We start from the raw sequence: 6,032 nt of genomic DNA, 5'->3' as shown, positions 1-6,032 counted from the left end.
CAAGTGCCGCAGATTCTCTTATTACAATATCACTTATTATACTGGCCAATATTTACATTTTTTTTCTAGGCATAATATCCCTTATTACTACATTATCCATTATACAATTATTGGTAAAGCACGTCACTGTCGCATCACTGTATATCACTGTCACTTTCAGTATTTACTCACAGAGTGGTACTCGGCAAAGCACGGAGTCACACAGAGAGCGACTTGGCATTCCTGGCACTGGTGTGTGCTCATTTTTCTCGTCCGAGGCCTCCGTGTGGTGTTATGACATACTTTGCAGCGGCCCTGTGACAACCTGCCGCCTGCGGTAAGAGGCAATTTCACAAGCTGGTGTCGGCTCATGTAATTGCAGCACTCAAGACGGTCAGGTTGTGTGTCAGAGTGTCGCCTCGGGATCAATGCCGTCACCTGACCAAATCGTGCAAGCAGCTGCTGCACGACAGTCTTGGAGAACTGTCTCAGGGATGGTTGCCTTATGCCCCCAACTTGTGTCTTGTACAGGATGAAGGCGTTGAGCATGCACATATCGAGCATGTGCAGGCAAGCCTTCCTGTACCATCGGGTGTTTCTCCTGAGACAGTCTATTTTGCCAATCATCATATCAGACTTATCAACAAGTCTCATGTTCACATTGTAATCAATGACGGCATCAGGCTTCATGATTGGCTCTCCCGTCCTGTAGCTGACCTTCCCAGTTCTCTGCAATTCCCCCTTGTGGATGGTGCTGACCATATTCACGACCTTCTTGTCATGCCACCTGATCGCCAGAAGCTTGTCTGACTTCTTCAGGTGCACATCTCCCTTGGATGAGGATGATGCTTCTGGGAAACTTGGCCACTCTTTCCTATAGCTCCGTACAGTGCCAACAGTGCCAATGCCGTGTTCAGCCAGGTATTTGGAGAGTTTCGGTGCTGTGTAATAACTGTCTGTGTACAGCACATGATTTCCACCAAAATACCTCTCCATCAGCACTTTTACAACAGAGCCAGAGAAGCCAAGGGGGTCTTTCCTGTTCACGTCCATTGTGCTTGCAGAGTAGATGACGAAATCAAGGATATACCCCGTCTCACAGTCACACAGCACAAAGAACTTTATCCCAAAGCGGTGGCGTTTGCTGGGGATGTACTGCATGAATTTGAGACGTCCTCTGAACAATACCAGGGATTCGTCTATGACGACTTTCTACATAGGACGGAAAAATCGCATAAATCGATCCCTAATCCTGTTGAGAAAATCCCTCACTTTCCACAAAGGGTCAGTTTGGGACGGGTTTGCATTGTCAGTGAAGTGCAGTTATCCTAGCAGCTGTCGGAACCGATCCCGTGACATATACTTCCCGAATGTTGGGATAGAAGTAATGTCATCCACGAGCCAGTACTCCTCCAACTCATGTCTCTTGATATGGGGCATCAAGAACATCAGTGCAAAGAACACATACAGCTCTCTGATCCCGACAGGCAACCACGACACTTGCTTTGGTGAGCCAATAGGTCCCAGCCCTTCTGCTGCACACTGAGCTGCATACCTATTGGTCTCATCACTGACATGCTGCACGATTTCGTCATCCATGAAGGCCAGGAAGTAGTCAACAAAATCATCTCCTGCGTTGCATGGAAAGGCAGGCTGTATTCCCGCATTTGTCATGTCAAACGGCGGATTGTGTGGCTGAAAATCTGCACCGTCAGACCAAACAAATGCATAAACCTTCCCTGTGCGTGGTTCAGTGGAAGTGGCAGGTCGCATTGCACTCGTTTCCCCGTGAGGAGCTGAGGTGGAGGCAATGGGTGAGGCAGTGGGCGAGGCAGTGGGTGAGGCAGGAGGCGAGCGGGACGGGGGTGAGTGCGGGGGCGGTGAGTGGGGGGGTGGCGAGGGTGAGGGAGCTGAGCGGGGGGCAGGCGGGGGGGTTACTGACCTGGTGCGTGGTGAAATTTGACCCTTTCTTCCCCGCTTATCACCTCGCTTATCGCCCAGCTTTGCCCTCCATCTGCCACGCATCCCCTTTGTTCTAGGCCGGTCTGCCCTGCTTACCCTGCCTGCACGGCCTGCCTTCCCTCGCTGTGCAGGCTCTGGGAATTCATATTCCTCAGATGATGTAGACTGAGGAGAGGGCACGGCAGAAGATGAAGATGATGTGAGGGCAATAAGGCTAGGGGAACTGGAAAGTGGTGGGAAATGCTTACTAGGGCCTGGTGTAGGAGACGTAAGTCTGCGCTTCACTCCCTTCCCACGTGCAGCACCAATTTTCCCCATAGGCGCCTTCCCTTACCCAGAGTAAGTTGGGGGTGGTGGGGGGGAAACTACACGCTCACTTTCATCACTGTCACTGTCAATGCTAAAGGGTTCACCACCAATCACTGCAAAATCATCACTACTTGCTGTAAGTGTATCACTCTCACTGCCACAATCCAGAGTAGTACTTACAGTTTTGTCCAGCTCTGTTCTAATTTCTGGAGTGCTCAACCCCTTCTGCCTCGCCGTCGGCAGTTCCTTCACCGGTGTCGAGGTCGAAGACACACTAGCACTGATCATTTGCGAGGAGGAAGCGAGCGACGATGAGTCGGGACGGAGCGCCATTATCACGCACAGAGCTGGACAGATACTGACTGATGCGTGTCAGGGCAGGGGTGGGGGGTGCCCCCTTGGGGTGGGAGGAGGGAGGTGTGGGATGGCTGGCGTGAAAGAATTCGACAGCTACTCTTGCGTGAGACAATTTGCGCACAGGAAAAATGTGCGGTGTTCAAAATATTCACGAACATTCCAGAATGACACCCGCGGTTTGGTCCAGTTTTGTCAATGTCATTCTGGAATGACACCCGCAGTTAAAGGGTTAACTGGCTACCCATATCTCTTAGCGTATGGGCCTACCATTGGCAGGCCACACTGCTTACTGTAATATCAGCGTGGGACATTAATATTAATAACAGAAGTATAGTTGCTCAGAAAAGACTCGGAAACAAAACCACTCAAAACATCCAAAGCATATCAGCACTGCGTGTCTGTCACGAGTCGGCTAGTGACATTGGTTTTTGTGGGAAACCGCGAACTCTAGTGGAATCCCAGTTTATCGTTCAGTTAACCGCTCACTTGGTCAAGAGTGTTTTTCAGACAATTTTCCAATGTGTCATAAATGATCGTCTTTGTGCAAGACATTAGCGCTTCCACTGAGCGATTTATTTTGGGCGTGTTTCGCTCATTCTAGCCTTTAGTAAGGAGGCCACAGCAATTGCCTCTTTCCCACGAGTTAGTCAGTCAAGGTTTGAGTGCCACGGAAGTAGGTAGTGTGTGGTAGTGTCCTTCCTACGATGCAGTTCCCACCGCCGCCGTATTCCCACCTACAGTAGTGTGATAGGCGAGAGACTTAAGCGAGTGCAGTGTCCTTCCAGTAACAACGCCCAGTCATCTGCTTAGTCAACTCTTTGACCAGTATTTCTTTTCATTTTCCTAGGTTTAAGAGTCTAGCTTTAGAGTGAATGAGCGAGTGCGATCTTATTTGAATTCATTTTGAAATGTAACATTAAATTTATTTCTTTGTAATTAATAAATTTAACAGTTCTTTTTCTCGAGCTTAATGTAATGTAAACTCATGTTTCATTTCTCCATACTAAGCTTATTTCCCTTATAGCTCCTAGCTTGCATAAATGCTTTGCTATTCATAACTGGTACTTAGGCCAGTCTTGTTGTATTAAGTTTAAAATCCGCTGTGCCATCTAGGAGTTAATGCATCAGCAAGAACCTGACATCATTAATAGTATTACTTATTGACTGTCAAGGGTGAAGTCACTTTCTCCAGAGGCTAACAGTACTAACAACAGCAATTGTGAGGAATTAGTCTCTGCTGTGTACTGTTGAGAAGGTTTATAAATTCTCGTTCTTAGAGAATCGGCAAAGCAAGCCAGGATAAAGTAATTATTGCTTGATTTTCATAAGGCAATTCATTGTCCTGTTCTCAGTATTATTCAGAATTATCATTTAATATCATTTACCTTTAAAAACCCCGTGACAACTGGCAACCTCATTCCGGAATATTAGCTCCTAGCTCTAAAGCTGTTCACAAGATAATACTCACTCGTTCATACTTGGGTATTTATCATTTAAGTCTATAGGCACTACCTTACTGGTGATTATTGATTCATTTTTATTAATTCACATAATAGTTTTCACAGTCAGTTGTTTAATTTTCTTTACCAGTTTAATTAGATAAAACTGGTCACCACTAACCTGTGCCTATATTCTTTATTCTCGATCACTGACATCTTTCTCTGAAAAAATCGCGGTCAGTACTGAGTCACTAGTACGCATCATGTCGACCAGTGTCTATGTACAGGAAGCCAAAGATATGGGTCTTACGGACCCAACTGAAATCAAGGAGTTCGTCCTCTCTCGGTTTAATTACGAACAGCAGCGCGAAAGTGATGCTCGTGAAGAGCGTCGAATTCAGCGTGAGGGACGCGAAAAGGAACGCGAATACGAGCGAGAACAGCCGAACAGCGCGAACGCGACTTAGAGCACAAGCAAAAATACCGCGAACTCGACTTAAACACAAGCGAGAACAGCGTGAGGAACGAGAGAACGAGAACATGAACGTGCCGAACGAGAAGCACGCGATAAACATGAATTTGAAATGTTGAAGCTTAAGCGAGATTCCTTGGCTTCAGACACGTCTGGTGCAGTTGGTCCAAGCTCCACAGGCATTCTCCCTGCACATGTTATGGCGACCCCACACATCAAGCTTCCCCCATACAAAGATGGCGAGCGAATCAAGCCATACATAGCTCGTTTTGAAGACATGGCTCAACTGTACCAGCTGGATGATGCAGCTAAGCGGCTTCAGTTTCTTAGCCTGTTTGAGGGCCCTGCCCTCAATATTCTCCACCGAATTCGTGGAGACAATCTCACGTATAAGATGATGAAGGCCACACTCGTCAAAGCGTACGGTCTCACAGTTGACGACGTCAAGAGTCAGTTCATTAGGGCGCGTTTACAGGATAAAGAGACTGCTGCTCAGTTTCTTGACCGGCTTACTGCTTACTTAAATGATTGCATGGAGAAAAATGAAACTCCTTCCACGCGTGATGGGATAATTGACCTTATGCTGCGCACGCAGCTAGAAAAGTCGTGGCCTACTGAACTTATGGCTCAACTTAAGATCTGCCAGGGAAGAGATGCCAGCCAAATGGTGAAGAAGGCTGACGCATAATTCACTGCATACGGGTATCAAACTTGCAAGCAGCATACCTGGAACAGTCTCAGACTGAACCCCAGCAACAAGGCCATTCTCAGAATAATGGCCAAGGTCCAAAACCGCAGAGGAAGGACCAGGGGCAAAACACTCAGAAACCTGAGTGGAAGAGGGACAACAAGTACCCTAACCAGCAGCAGTATCAGCCACGCAACCGACCGTCGGGACTGTCCTTTTCACCACCAGCTCAAGTGAATAGGAGGCAGGAGGCGAACCCAGCCTTCATTCCTCACCAGCAGCATGGTGGTCACGTCCCTACCAGTACGGGTACTCCCCCACAGTTCTCTAGTCCCACAGCAACAGTGAACCCCCCTCCACAGATGGCCAATGTTCCATCTCCCCAGGCAGTGAGTCGACCCCTCAAGTATCAAATTCACAGGGCACCGTGTTTGCCACATCATTTATTCAGCAGCCCAATCAGTCGCTAGCTGCTTCCTCCACAGGCCCTCCCACAGGTGACAGTGCCTTCCTTGTTCAGCCAGGGTTTGTGGGAGACATTCCTGTGAAGGTCCTGAGAGATAATGGTTCCTCAGGTTGCTCTGTCAAGCAAAGTTTAGTTCGGCCCGACGAGTACACAGGTAAGCAGATCCAAGTTAGACTTATTGATGGGTCACTGAGATTGTTCCCTGAGGCACGTATCCAGGTGGCATCTCCTTTCTACACGGGCATGACAGCTGCTGTTGTCATGCCAGAATCCTTGTTTGACCTCATTATCGGCAACATACCGGGCGTCAAAAACAGTTGCGCCATAGATGTTGCTACTCAGACTTCGGCTGTTGCAGTA

Source organism: Coenobita brevimanus, chromosome 85 (genome assembly GCF_032717465.1).
Source record: "Coenobita brevimanus isolate Jiangsu-jjx chromosome 85, ASM3271746v2, whole genome shotgun sequence".
NCBI classification, from domain to species: domain Eukaryota; kingdom Metazoa; phylum Arthropoda; class Malacostraca; order Decapoda; family Coenobitidae; genus Coenobita; species Coenobita brevimanus.
Note: the sequence above shows the minus strand (reverse complement) of the source record.